At 36.3% G+C, this 15,940-nt stretch overlaps 1 pseudogene across 3 annotated transcripts; it reads left to right on the forward strand.

The window, feature by feature from the left end:
- The first annotated feature begins 12,555 nt into the window (after nucleotides 1–12,555).
- On the forward strand, nucleotides 12,556–15,442 carry LOC149263906 (pentatricopeptide repeat-containing protein At1g11290, chloroplastic pseudogene; annotated as a pseudogene). 3 transcript variants are annotated; one of them, XR_016259305.1, is made up of 2 exons: nucleotides 12,559–13,165; nucleotides 13,258–15,442. The product of XR_016259305.1 is annotated as a pentatricopeptide repeat-containing protein At1g11290, chloroplastic pseudogene, transcript variant X2 (transcript). The 3 variants fall into 3 exon arrangements; XR_016259306.1 differs by having other exon boundaries at nucleotides 12,561–12,702; XR_016259304.1 differs by having other exon boundaries at nucleotides 12,556–15,442.
- Nucleotides 15,443–15,940: the final 498 nt, after the last annotated feature.

Genomic DNA, 15,940 nt, shown 5'->3' on the forward strand with positions numbered 1-15,940 from the left:
ATGCACATTTTTATTTTCTTTGAATAAATGATAAGCAACTACATGCACAAATGAATCAAAGACTCAAAACTAAAGAAATAATCCTTTTTACAAAACTAGAAAACTATCTCATTGACTGGGAAGCAAAGCGAAAGAGAGGGACCAAACGAACAAGACAAGGAAGTTTGGTGACCAAACACACACACCAATCAAGAGGATGACAAATAGCAAGAAAGAAGAAGCCTCAAAAAATGAGAGAGATTTTACCAAGCAGAGTCTAAAGATCTCAATGAATGAGTGACCCAAGCAAACCAAGCAGTGGAGAAACCCTAGGGTATTAAGGTCACACGGTTCAAGAGGGAGGATTTGAAAAGACTTGGAAACCGAAATCAAAAATCTTAACAACCAACACTTTTGACACAACAAAGAGGAGAAAAACAAGCTCCGAGGACGAAACACACTGGCCCAAACAAACCTCAAATTTTGAAACTTACAGGAATCGTTGCAAGTAAAACACTAGCAACATGCACCGGCAACAAATCATCGCACCTCCCTAACCAAGCACTTTACGATGACATTGGAATTGTCATCATGATGAGATCAAGCTTCTCCTTCCTAGTGCTCATTAAAAATCACTAGGTCGGATTTGTCCGAAGGATGAACTTACATTGCAAGCATATGATCTCCCCTTCAAGCTTGTGTTTCAAAAATAATTGGGGTACTCGCCAGAAATGGTGGGGGAAAATTTGGAAACATTCTATTGATTTCATTAGTTATTATGGCAGTTTGTCGCTCTTGGACGTCGACACTCTTTCTGCTTCGTGTCGAGTTGGGAAATCCTCATTTTATCATTGGCCTTCCAGGTTTTGGGTTATTCATTTTGCCTCATTCCAGCTGATCCCTGTTGCATCGTCGTGACCTTTGATCCCTTGGCACCAAAATGCTGCCAAATTCCAGAGTTGTGTCACTGATATGTTAAAGAGCTTAATCCTTCTACAGTTTGTAGCCTTACACACCTTCCTCAGATTCTCTTTCTCATTCACAATCATCTTGTTCCTTTGTCTCCCATTAATGATGTGGGAAACATTATGGCCCTCCTTAGACCGGTCACTTCCTATCGAATTCAGCTCATTATTTGGGAAGTTGACCTAGAGACTCCTTTCTGGTACCTTAGAGCTTGCATGCCTCAATGGCAAGTTCTTCGCACTCGATGACAGGCTTGCATCATTGGTCTTCAATCGAGTGATTTCACAAGTGTTCAACTCCAGATCATTTTTTTCATACTTTGTGGATTGTACTAATAGTACCTTGAGAACCATTGACATTACTGGTGGTCTCTATCACGCTTGTTAACAGCTCACATCATTGGCTGGTAATCAAATGATTTTCTAGTGTGCTCAACTTCAACACATCTATTCGCATATTAGAAATTGTACAGTGGTCAGGTTGGGATTCAAGACCCTGGGCTCAGATTACACAAGTCCAGGTTGCGTGGATTGATTTATACATGGCTCTTTTGATTGGATGGCTGCGACCATATCTGAGTCATTTTTTGGTATTTCTGATTCAATGGCTGTGTCCATACCACAGACCATTTATATTTATCTTCTAGATGGTTGCGCCCATACCTTATGCACATGTATTTCTTTTCACTATGTACTAATGTATCAGAGATATCAATTGTACTTGCGTCTGCAGGTTCTCCGCGAGGACGTTCTGTTTCAGTTATGGATTCGTAAAGCATTTCATCCCTCCCACTCTCTCAGCCTTCATGCTTTAGGGGGCATCTGTTACACAATAATTTGTCACCAACTCTACATTCCTTGATCCAGAATACTGCCAGTCCATGTTACTGAAATCTGTGTTGTATCATGTTGCTAATTATGTGTCTTTACCTTCCTTGCAATCTTAGGAAGAGTGTCTCATTTCATTATCCCTAAAGAAGACCCTTTTTACCTAAGTTTCTAGGTCGTTGCGAGTCAGAAGTTATCCCCCTTGTGAAGATGGTCAAGTTAACACTAGCCCTAGAGAAGTCTTCACTCTATCCCTATGTTGCACCCGCGACGAGCCAGATTTGGCAAGTTTTTCAACAACTCGTCGAAACTTCAAGATGAAATTGCTTCATGGGTGGTCCTAGGGCTGGTTGTTGGGTCAGTTGAGCTTGCCTTTCTCCTCTGAGATAGTTTTTCCACCTTTTGTGCAACCTCCCTAAGAGATAAGCTCTTCCTTCCTTCTCTTATGGGACCTCTCCCTCCTATAAATATCTCCTCCATGAATAACATCAGCTAGCTTGGATGTAACTGGATGATAGCTAAGTGTAATTTGATAGTTTCAAGTTTCTAAAAGAGGAGTAGAGGTAGACAGTGTTGTTGGAGTGTGCAAGTAGCCTCATTTGTATTTTGATTTGAGAGATGTTTGAGTAGAGTTGGCTTGAGAGCTTTCTAGTATCAACCCTTTTGGACAGAAGAGAGAGTCATATGTTCCCTTGGGAGACGGTTCACAAGTAAATTCTTACGGAGACATACCGACAGGACCCTTCAAGGAGGCTTACGACGTCAAGGCTTAGTTGTAAGTTTTACTTTGATTTATATTAATACAAATCAATAGCTTGTTTCCTATATTGTGCGTTAAATTATATGTCGATAGCTTGAGGTTCCTTGACTCTTCAAGTAGATTGTTTGGTTGTTTTCTATTGCGTTTGTGGTGTTTCTCTACATGTTGTTTTCAGGTATGAGTGACTAGAAGAACAAGAGCTAGAGCAACACAATGAGGACTTCATCAAATGTCGGATTGAAGGTAGGTCTTCATAACACCAACTTTCTAAGGAAATTTGCTTTGGTATTGTCTGTGCAGTGACTAGACCCACTCTAGGGCTAGAGGGGTTGCCTCTTTCCGTAGAGGGAACTTACCTGTGTCACACTTGGTATCTTAGAGCCTTTGAACTTTGTTCTTCATATAAGGATAGAAGACTTGAGTCATTACAGAGTTGTCCCCTCATATCATTCACATTATAGTCTTCCTTCCATAATGTAGATTGAGGATCTTTGAATCACATAGCCTCCTTGTCATAGAGATTAAGGTCTGGCGATCAAGGTCACTGACAGAGGTTACTCTACAAATTTTGGTTTTTTTTTTCTTTCCGTATCAACAGAGAATAGTCTGCTTGCATCTATACATAGATTCAACTTCACTTCTTCTAATCAATAGAGATTAAGGCTTCTAAAATCACAGAGTTACCATAGAAAAAGGCCTCTCGAATCTTTAATGATGATAATTTTTTTGGCCTTACAATATTACAATGCTTGCAAAAGAGATGGAACCTTTGGCCTATACTAGGCCTCTTATTTACCTTTTTGGATCTTTTTCAAAGACATCATTCTTAGAATTAGAAGGTGATTGTGGTCCTCTAAATTGATAGTGTGTTTCTTCCTTTAACTATTACCAAATTCTTACCAACACAAGGGTTATTTTATTAGTTATCATAAGATTAGACCTCTTGGCATGCCCCATGCTCAGACACACCTAGATTCCTTGAAGCATTACTTGATCATCTAATGCGGAGATTTTGATATTGATCCTTAAGAATAGACCAATCTAATCACAAATAGTATTCATATTGTTGTTGATTGTATACTTTTGTTGGTAGGTTGCACAAAATATAAGTTTCAAGGGCATGCGAATGGGTGAAACTCTTTAGAAACAGGGAACTCTAGTCCACACTTAAAAATCCCTCTTGAAGCCTTGACAGAGAGACTCGGATATGAGGCTTTACCTCAGATATTTTCAATCCTTATTTCAGAAGTTTGTCCTATTAGGAAGATGCTAAAAAAAATCTTCTACCCATTCAATATTTCTCTTAACCTTTGCGCATTTTTAAAACAAAGTGATCTTTCCAACTGCCAAAGTTACCAACCTTGCTCTGATACCATATTGAAATTCTAGTAGAGCAAAAACTAGAATAGTTTTTCACAATTTGATAACTACTTGATGTAGGAAAATTAGAACTTTCCTACTGTTAACAACATTTTCCTCTTTTCATAATCCCAGAGTCACTGTCTTCACTGATTGGATGTATACAACTAACATATGTGCCTCAATCAAGATGTATTAGCAGCTTAACTAATTAAAGCTCAATTCTGTTCAAGAACAAACGCCCCATAAAACACTTTGAACTGCCATTCATATAACTCAATACAGCCATGCCCACAATGTGTCCAAACAGCGTGTGAATCAATTCAAATTCGATTAAAAAAATTATGCAGCGCACAGTAGAAGCAAGAGTCATGATTGAAATGTTGATGGCAAAGAGGTACCGATGGCATCGCGCATAGTTTCAGCATTACATAGAACTGATCATCACCGCCAACGCCCAAATGTTCATATCGACCGATCCAGCAATTAATTCAATGGCTATACGCATATATACATATCGGGTTTTCCATTGCCAACACAGCATTACGTTAGTACATAGAAATCGACTCTTATCCAGAACAGAAGTGGATGCTTGAACATTTCCATCAACAGAGACTACATGGGCGAACAGGCATTAGCTGCCCCTCTGCGATTTAGTGGATCTGACAATTAAAACACTGCACAATCGGATCAACCGACATTCAACTGCTCCGATGAGATAAATTAAACGGATCTGACAGTTTCAAAACTAATTAATATTAATCGACTCATTCAGAATTTCTGTGGGGTTGTTTACATACATAAATTGCCACAATTCAAACAATTCATAAAAAAACACTCATATCAATCTTCACAGCCCACATACATTGAGCGCACACGCTATTTCTAACCATCAACCTTCGCAGAACAAAAAATTGCCTTTGATCCCTGTTCATAAGAACGATCTTGGATTTTTTTCAAAAAAACAGAGTCTTTCAAAAAAACAGAGTCTCTCCTATTATTAAGAGCTTTTTCGCTCATCTAAAAAAGCACACCCAAAAAGACTCACTCCCCACGAAGAAAAATCTCTTCGTTTATTACAACTTCCTCACATTAACTCCACTAACAAATCGATAACACAATCTTCTAATTTTAAAAATCCTAACAATAAAATCTCCTACCTATTAGCGCTCACACACACCTGTTTTAACAAATCTTATCACTAAGTTACTATAATAACTAATTAATTGAGAAATCGCCCTCCTCAATAAACTGGATTTGAACAAACCGTGAATGAAATTCACCCTATCAAGCCACAACATGTGGACAAATTTCCACATTGCTGGCTAGTTCTGATGCTCCTGCATCACTACTTCTATTGATAATTACTTCTTTACTCTTTCATCAACAAGTAGATATACATGAAACACTTGAACTAATGATTCTTCAATAAGAGTAGTAAATAGAGATCACAATAGATAATAAACAAGAGACAACACCAAGATTAGGCTTAGAGCCAGGGAAAAACCCACTATGGGGAAAACCCAAAATTATTTCCTTATGAGAGAGAGTTTTTGTCCATTAAAAATACGTCCAAAAAATCTAAGATAACCATCAAGAGATATCCAATCAAATTGTACCCAAAAGGAGGGAACAATTCTCCTTCTATTCAATGAACTAATCTGCACAAGGAGGGTGAAAACAAGTTTGTAAGCACTGTAATGGAGGCTGGAGTTCTTACTGAAATTGCCAACAATCTATGTACAAGATACTAGCCTTGATTTGATTTAATATTGTGCCACAAGGGAGAGCGAGCCTCTCCATGCTTCTTGGCCACAAAAGAGACTACAAGCAAATATAGAGATGGTCTTTATTCATTGTGACAATGAGCCTTAGAAGATGATCCAATAAAAAATCAAAGAAAACCCTTGTAGATCTCTTCACTTGTGTAGATAATAGGTGACTGAAAATGTTTTATTGTAGACATAGTTCTTGAGCTTGGATGCATCCCCAAAATGAGGTTGAACAATGCCCAATTTATAGTAGTCGTGTGATGGCTAATTAGCCCTAGTAGGGCCGACTTGTCATCCTTGCAAAGAGCCGACTAGAAGTGACAAATAAATAAAATTTTCTCCATTATTTGATGAAAAAAAATGTTGACCATAACTATCTAATATTTCAACAAATTAAACACTAAATTAGTGTATTGGATCTTCTTGTTTGTGGGAAAAGGGATTCATTTCCTCAATTAAGTTGTAACGTACCCCCTACTATCCCTAGCCCCTTATTAAGGGTAGAATGAGACAATTACTATGATGACCTGACCTCCAAATCTAGTTATGGAAATGAGGTCTAATTTTTATTTTTATTTTTTCAAACATTTCAACACTCAAACAGACAACACCTTTGCGCTCGTCTGACCTTTCTCACAATATAAAATTTACCTCTATTTGACTCCCGGATTGGAAATTATGGCCATCTAAAAATTTTCCTATTAGATCTTGCCAAATCAACTTTCTCTACCACATGGCATCCATGTGGTTATCCAAGTTAGATTCACATTAAGTGGCATGGGTCCTTTTTAATTATGTCAACAACTTCCACTTTATTACATGCAAAACCCCCTTCGAGGGCCCTCTCTCTCTCTACACACACACACACACACACACACCTATGCCAACTCTTCCCCTTGGCTTATACATAGACCCATTCATGCCACACAACACTTAACCACATTTAACGGGCCCCACACACCATGTCACCCTAGGAGTTTTATCTCAAGAATTCCTCAATGCCCTTCGCTCGAAACCTTCAGGGTCCAGGGATCTAACATTATTTGATGATGGAAAATGCACTATAGCTTTCAATGGCCCATATCTTCCCTTATTGAGTGTTCGCTCACTACACCCAAGCCTCCTGCGCAATACTTATGTGAACATGTATATGAGTTGTCTGTGTTATCCCTCCTGAGTTTGGAACCATCTTTGTCCAAACTGGTTTACGACCTATAAGTGTGTTATTTGCAAATGAATATGCCTTTATAATCCTCCTGTTATCTCCCCTGAGTTTATGAACAAAATCTACCCTATCTCAGCCACCAAAATACATGTATACTTATAAGGAAACAAGTTATCCTTCTCGAAATTACAGGTTCTAAATCCAGGGCTGAATAGTTACTTCATTTCTAATTTACACATTCATTTAATTAACAAATAGGTTCCCTCTCTCCATTCACATTCCCTTAAGCCAAATTTCAACCTAGAATGTACACAGGAATAAATAGACCGCTAGAAATATGACCTAAACACCTATAATACATTTCCATACCAAATTCACAGCCCTAGACACTAACTTAAGCAAATTAATAGCTCCATGCCAACATATAATAATCAATACATGGAAACATAAACAACATAGATATATCAGTCTTCCAAGAATTAATCATTCCTATGCCTAACACATAACTCAACATTACATAGGAATTCATATTCCTAAACATTTCACAAGCATTAAACTGATATATTGAAGCAGTGTCAACACAAGCATTAAACTGATATATTGAACCAGTATCAACACAAGCATTAAAACCAATATATTAAACATATGCATAACATTCAAAATGCAAGAGCTTGAGTAATACATATCTTGTAATAGAAATATAGCAGCTTAGATTAATTGCAAGCTTAGAAGGAACCAATCATATATTCTTTCCTAAGGTATAATTCAGGGAACTGACATCTCACTTTCATACTATAGATAAGCAAGTTATCAACACTTTGGCTAGTGTGGATTATTCACTTTAGAGGAATATAAACGAGCACTAACATGTCAACTCTATTAACAATGATGTTAAGATCCATTTCCAGTATTCACAAATAATGGTTGACAAGCACATACACAAGTATAAAACCCTTAGATATAATAGGGGGGATTGAGTAAGCTACCTAGCAGTATTCATTGAGGTGATTCAAACCCAAGTTCAGGCTCAAGAAAGAATATCAAATCAAGTCATGCTTCATATAAATACATATGAAGAACAACTAGCCCATTCTCTTACGAGAAATCCCCTTCCCAACATTAAAACATTAACTAGGCATATTCATGGCAATCAACTGTTTTCGATCATGAGAAAGATAACAATTATCTAGCAATGAGAACTTGGAAATTGACAATGGGTTTTAACTCTCCACCCAAACTTAGACACACTACAACCAATCCTTTCTTGTAGTAGTCAACCCCGAGCCAGATTCTAGAGCTTGAGAGGAGTGCTCAATCAATAGATTGCCTTACTCTTCATTTCCTTCTAGCAACATAGTGCTTCCTCTTGTAAATCTCTCGCACTTGGCTTCCTCCTCCTTCTTCTATCTCGAGTCTTCAACTCCAATCTCTTTTTCTTTTATTTGTAGAAGATTTTCTTTTATCACATGATGGATCTCTGTGTTTTCTTCTCGCTCCCTCTAGCAATACCCACCTTCTCCCCCTCGATACTTCCTTATATATATATATATATATATATATATATATATATATATATATATATATATATATATATATATATATATATATATATATACTGAGAGTCATCTTCCTCCCTTACTCTTCCCATTAATGCCATTACCACCGCCTCTAGGTTGCGTGGCATACACTCCTCATTCCCGCCTTCTCCATATTGGTCATGGTGGTTATGATTTCGTGTCATCATGAGAATGTTGCTACGAAAGTTTTCTTCACTACTTCTCATCCTGCTCTACCAGTGCGCTGACACAACCATACTTTTCATTTTTTTTCTCTTTCTTGCATATTTTTCCAAAGAGTAGTACGGTTCATGTCCATTCCTTTCTCAGTCATATTTAATCTGCAACCATTCATTTAAGGCACAAAGTCGGTTCACCATACTAGCATTAATAGCAACCAGACCTCCTCAAGCAAATCTCCTTCTTCAAGCACTGGAATTGTGTTCCTTTTTCAACCATTTTAATTTATGGCTATGTAATTACAAGGAATTATTTTCAATGTTTACAAGGGGAATCTACCCGCAAGGGATGTCACATAAACCCAACACTAAATTGATATATGAGATCTCATTATTTGTGGGATAAGGGACTCCCATAGAGATTTGATTATTAAAGTCTATGGAGATGTACATACTCCACCTCTTACAAGGAAACACATGTTCTTAACCATGAAGTCCACTCAAACTATACTAAAATATCATATCATAGCAACACATAAATTACTCTTTTCAACAACTTAACATGTCATAATATTTAAATCTAACTCAAGAAAATAACAACTATTTCATCTAATTATCCAAACTAAATTCAATTAACAAAAAAATAATCAAAATAATAAAAAATATATATTATTATATATCTTCATATATTATTAACCATTATAATAATTTCTATTTCTCTTTTTCATAGAAAAACGTCTGTAACTACTTATAAGTGCAAAAAATGTTACATTTGTATATGACGAAGCATTTCGTTAATATATATATATCTTCATATATTATTAACCATTATAATAATTTCTATTTCTCTTTTTCATAGAAAAACGTCTGTAACTACTTATAAGTGCAAAAAAGGTTACATTTGTATATGACGAAGCATTTCGTGTGGTTGTTGCAAAAAAATATATATACCAGATACGCTGATTTCATGTTTAATCATTATAGTAATACATTTTTTTATTTTTATTTTTTAATTTAAATTTAAATTTTAATGTATACAACTATATTTATATATTATTTACATTAAATACCAACTTTATATGTTAATTAAATTTCTTGATAATTTTGTTCCATGGGGCAGCACAATTGATTATCCAAGTAATGTGAGTCTTGAGAAAACAGAGAGATCCAAGGTTCAAATCCCCTTATTGTGACCTATTTTACTAAGAGGAGGACAAACTATAGACACCCAAAGGTTTACTAGTACCTACGTCTTTGGGTTCCTCTCAAATCAAAAAAATAAAAAATCATCATAATAATTGTGTTAACAATATCAAATAATTCACTATAATTTCTTCATTATGTTGTGCTCGACGTTCTCTAGCCAATATGGTAAATCATCATAATAATTTTGTTAACAATATCAAATAATTCACTATAATTTCTTCATTATGTTCCTCTTAGATTAAAAAAATAAAAAATCATCATAATAATTTTGTTAACAACATCAAATAATTCACTATAATTTCTTCATTATGTTATTGTGCTCAACATTCTCTAGCCAATATGGTAAATCATCATAATAATTTTGTTAACAATATCAAATAATTCACTTTAATTTCCTCATTATGTTATTGTGCTCGACGCTCTCTAGCCCGTATGGTAGATATGTTGTCATGGTCGTTTAAACATTTTGACTTGTTCAAAATAAATAAAATAAAAATAAAAGTCCAATATGGTAGAGATGTTGTAATGCCTTGTTAAATATTGTAATGTTTTGTTAAACATTTTGACTTCGTAAAAATAAAATAAAATAAAAATAAATAATTATAACTGATTATAATTAATAATTTAATTAGCTTATATCCATTTTAACTTTAGATCTACCAAGCACCCAAAGGGATCAAATATCTTGAAATGTGAACCTATTTTATAGTGAAAAGAAATTTGGTCCCTCTCAATGCTTGATGAATTTGGAATTAGGATGAATCTAAACTGGTTTATATTTACAACTCAAATTCACTATGCATTTTGCCAATTCTTATAAAATCAGTGTAGATCCATCTTAACTCTGGATCTACCAAGCGTTGAGAGAGACCAAATCTCTTTGCATCTTAAGATATTTCTATCTCAAGAGATTTGATCCCTCGTGGGGTTTGGTAGATCCAGAGTTAAGATGGATCTAGGCCGATTTAATTCCCCCTTTAAATACGACATGAATACCATGGGTTCTCATAACCCTAAAGCTCAAAAACCACCAATAACTTAACCAAGTCAAGGACACGACACAACATTATAACATCTCTCAAATATGCATACTAAAGGGCAATTATGTTTTTGTTCATTAATAATATAACTTTTAGTGAAAATTAATTGTAAATAAATTTACAATTCAAATTTACCATATAAATAACATAATCACAATGCATTTCAATCATTATCATGTGTTTAACTTCCCACTTGTGAGATTTAAGATCTTAAGTACTTTGAATCAATCCACGTGTGATATTTCAAAGCACATTGCAGAGAACATGATCATGAGACATGAAACTCCAAAGCACACTGTGCAAAAAACATGACTTTGAGAATTGAATTGAATTGAATGGTTTTTAATGAGGTCTATGAGAATTCATGGGCAATACCATGGGTTCTCATAACCCTAAAGCTCAAAAACCACCAATAACTTAACTAACTCAAGGACACGACACAACATTATAACATCTCTCAAAGCACATTGCAGAGAACATGATCATGAGACATGAAACTCCAAAGCACACTGTGCAAAGAACATGACTTTGAGAATTGAATTGAATTAAATGGTTTTTAATGAGGTCTATGAGAATTCATGGGCAATACCATGGGTTCTCATAACCCTAAAGCTCAAAAACCACCAATAACTTAACTAACTCAAGGACACGACACAACATTATAACATCTCTCTCAAATATGCATAGGGAAGCACAATTATATTTGCGTTTATTAATAATATAACTTTTAGTGAAAATTAATTGAAAAAAAATTTACAATTCAAAATTTACCATATAAATAACATAATCACAATGCATTTCATTGTTATCATGTGTTTAACTTAACTAACTCAAGGACATGACACAACATTATAACATCTCTCTCAAATATGCATAGGGAAGCACAATTATATTTCTGTTTATTAATAATATAACTTTTAGTGAAAATTAATTGTAAATAAATTTACAATTCAAAATTTACCATATAAATAACATAATCACAATGCATTTCATTGTTATCATGTGTTTAACTTCCCACTTGTGAGATTTAAGATCTTATGTACTTTCAATCAATCCACATGTGATATTTCAAAGCACACTGCAAAAAACATGATTGTGAGACATGAAACCCCAAAGCACACTGTGCAGAGAACATAATTCTAAGAATTGAATTGAATTGAATGGTTTTTAATAAAGTCTATGAGAACTCGTGGTCTAAGGGATCATTCATGATTATTTAATCTATATTCAATTTTTTTTCTAGACTAACTCTATTGTTATGAATTTTGAGTAAGAAATTCGCTATTTTGTGAAGCCTTGTCTCCTAAAAAAGCTCACTAAGATTTTTAGGTTGCTGTGAAACTGAGATGAATAACATCACACACTAATGATGAATAACTTCATAAGCTGCACACTTTTTTTTGATAAAATGTCATTCTGTTTCTATCACCTTTTTGTTGCAAAAAAATGCAAATTCCTTTTTCCCAACCTTTTTAGGGACCACCCACCTACTAATTTCACATCTTAGATGATGGGAGCTAGTCTTCCACTATGATTAAAATTTTAACTTTTCCTTAATTAAAAAACTCAAATATTCTCTATTATCATATTTCTACATTAAATTAGTTTCTTTAACCTAATATGTTTTTTTACTTATCTATTTTATCCACCCTAATTTTTTTTTAACGTTTACTTATCTTTCTTTCTTTCTGTTTTCTGTTTTCTGTTTTGTTTCATCCCCGTCTTTTTTATAAAAAGCGATTAGTAAAACCAATTTGAGTCACCCGTGCTCATCCGTATTTTCATTCTTCCTTACAAACAAACAATTACAATAATACAGTAGCAGCAATGGTATTCTCGTGTCCCTCCTGCCATGCTGGCCATTAAATTCATAAGTGGGTTGACTAATCGCAGGTTTGTTTCCACTTCATATTTTTATTTTCTGTACATATGGTTCGGAAAATCCCCCCAGAGCAAGTACTACCCATTTTTCGATTCCCATGGAGTTAGATACACCAGGCCAAACCACAACAATGCCTTCTCTGCTTCTCGATCATGTGGGCATTCATAATTATATGGCTTGCTATCTTCACCTCCATGTCCATAATCATTTCCACCATCACAAACACATTGCCATGGGATTCTTTGTCCATTCTGTTGCTGCCGGTGTCATAGATCAACCCACAGAAAACCCAATTTCGGTACCGGGCCACATCAATGCCGAAGCTTCTCTACCGAAGAACCCCTTTGGGAGTTGCTATTGGTTTTCTTTACTGGAGGGGTGTGCCGACATTAAAACACTTCAGCAGGTTCATGCCCACATGGTGATCAGCGGACTCGATCGAGACATGCTCTCCACTACCAAACTTGTCAACATGTATGCCAAGTTAAGATTTCTGGTGGATGCGCGTTTTGTTTTTGAAAGTATGCCAAAACGAAATGTGTTCTCATGGAATGGGATGATTGCAGGATATGTCCGCGATGGAGACTATGAGGAAGCTCTCAGAATTTATCGCCAAATGCGGTCTGCAGGCGTACAACCAGATAAGTTTACTTTCCCCCTTATACTCAAGGCTTGTGCTGGGCTTTCCTATCTGCAAGAAGGAAAAATTATTCATCAGCATATTATTAGAAATGGCTGTGAATCTGATGTATTTGTGGGCGCTGCGGTCATAAATATGTATGCAAAATGTTTCGTTCTGGAGGATGCACGCAAAATGTTTGAAAAAATGCCTCACAGAGATGTAGTTTCCTGGAATGCTATGGTATCTGGATATGCCCAGAATGGAAATATGAACGAGGCATTGTCACTTTTTGATCAAATGCTGCTGGTAGGTATGAAACCCGACCAGGTAACCATTACTTGTGTGTTATCAGCTTGTGCAAAATTGGAAGATTTGCAGTTGGGCAAGTGGATCCATGGTAGTGTAATTGCAAGTGAGTTACAGCCGGATATATTCGTAGATAATGCACTTATAGATATGTATGCAAAATGCGGAAGCGTAGAGATTGCACGTGAGTTGTTTGACAAAATGTCTAGGAGAGATGTGGTCTCATGGAATGCAATGATTGCAGGCTATGCACACAACGGATGTGCTAGTGAAGCCTTAGGACTCTTTCATGAAATGCAGCTGGCTGGCTTGCAGTGTGATGCAGTAACCTTACTAGGTTTGATTATGGCGTGCGCTCATTTGGGAGTCCTTCAACATGGGAAGCAGATTCATGATTACATAATAAGAAATGGATCTGAATGGGATGTTACTGGGGGGAATTCTCTCATAGACATGTATGCTAAATGTGGGGAACTAGTATATGCAGAAAGATTTTTTGATAAAATGCCTAGTAAAGATGTAGTCTCATGGAATTCGATGTTGGCTGGTTATGTCCAGAATGGATATGCTGGTAAGGCCTTAACACTCTTTCATCAGATGCAGTTAGCACATGTGGCGCCTGACTTAAGCACCATGGTGAATGTGGTCTCGTCATGTGCCTATTTAGGAGCTCTTCAACAAGGGAAATGTATCCATGATTACGTCATCAGGAGGGGCTTCGATTCAGATGTCTTTTTGGAGACTGCCCTGATAGACATGTATGCCAAATGTGGGAGTATCGAAATTGCCCGCAGCATATTTGCCAAAGTATCTCACAGAAATGCTGCCTCGTGGAATGCAATGATTTCTGGCTATGGAATGCATGGGCTTGGCAAGGATGCCATTGTACTCTTTTCTCAAATGCAAGAGACAGGTGTGAAGCCAGACCACATCACATTCACATCTGTTTTGTCTGCATGCAGTCATGCAGGCCTGGTAGAGGAGGGCTGGAAATACTTTCACTGCATGATTCAAGATTACAGCATCACACCAATGGTGAAACACTATGCATGCATGGTTGACCTTCTTGGCCGTTCTGGACATTTAGATGAGGCATATGATTTTATCATAAATATGCCATTAGAACCTGATGCCAGCGTTTGGGGTGCTTTGCTTGGTGGCTGCAGAATTCACTGCAATATTGGTATTGGAGAACGTGTGGCTGCAAAACTTTTTGATTTAGAGCCTGAAAATACTGGATGTTTTGTACTCATGTCGAACATGTATGCAGCAGCTGGAAAGTGGGATGGTGTAGCAAGGATTAGAACGTTGATGAAAGGTAAGGGGTTGAATAAGACTCCAGGATGGAGTTTGATTGAAATAAATAACAGGGTACATGAATTTGTTGTTGGGAAAAACTCACATCCTCAAATTGAGAAAATTTATGCAATGCTAGAAAACTTGGCTGGGCAGATGAAGGAGTTAGGGTATGTGCCTGATAAAAATTTTGCATTGCGTAATGTGGAGGAAGAAGAGAAGGAAAACATTCTCTGTAGCCACAGTGAGAAGCTGGCAATTGCTTTTGGGCTTATTAACACAAACCCTGGGAGACCTATCCAAATTATAAAAAACCTCCGTGTTTGTGGTGACTGTCACAGTGCCACTAAGTTCATCTCAAAGATTGTTAGTAGAGATATTATTGTGAGGGACACAAATCGTTTTCATCATTTCAAGGATGGACTGTGTTCTTGTGGTGACTATTGGTGATCTTAATCAGAATTAAAAGTCAACTTATGTTTGCTTGACACCGATGCCACACACATTGCTTAAGCTGGAAGCCAGGATTGGGGTGTTATTCTTGTTTAGAGTTGCAGTGTGTATGAGAAACCGGGTCAATCTAAGGTCACTCAGTATGCATATACACTTAATATCCTCATGGGACGTCTACTGTGGTGGTCGAAGTTCAATATCTGTTGCACGCTGTAATTTTATAGTATTGTTGCAGACTGGCTGCATCTGCCCACTTTGTACTATATGCTAGATGCTTATTGTGTAAAGATCATTCCTGTGACACAGATATGGCAGCCAATGCTTTTTTATTAAACCTGGAGTCATATTCCTGTTCAATTTCGGATGGGGACGGCGTAGCAAAAACATCCATCGGCTGATTAGCATCATCGTACTAACCAATATAATTATTGTTTATGAAGTGATCAACATTATTGTTTAATATATGCATTCCATACAACTTGAATATTATATAGAAGGTCACAGGAAATTTAATTTTAGAAAGGAATTGTATGGAACGTTGTGATAATTCCCTTTAAGCATTTTTCAGTCAA

The sequence above is a fragment of the Pinus tabuliformis genome, chromosome 6 (genome assembly GCF_031772625.1).
Source record: "Pinus tabuliformis cultivar Carrire ecotype Pingquan chromosome 6, CPIR1, whole genome shotgun sequence".
Classification (NCBI taxonomy): domain Eukaryota; kingdom Viridiplantae; phylum Streptophyta; class Pinopsida; order Pinales; family Pinaceae; genus Pinus; species Pinus tabuliformis.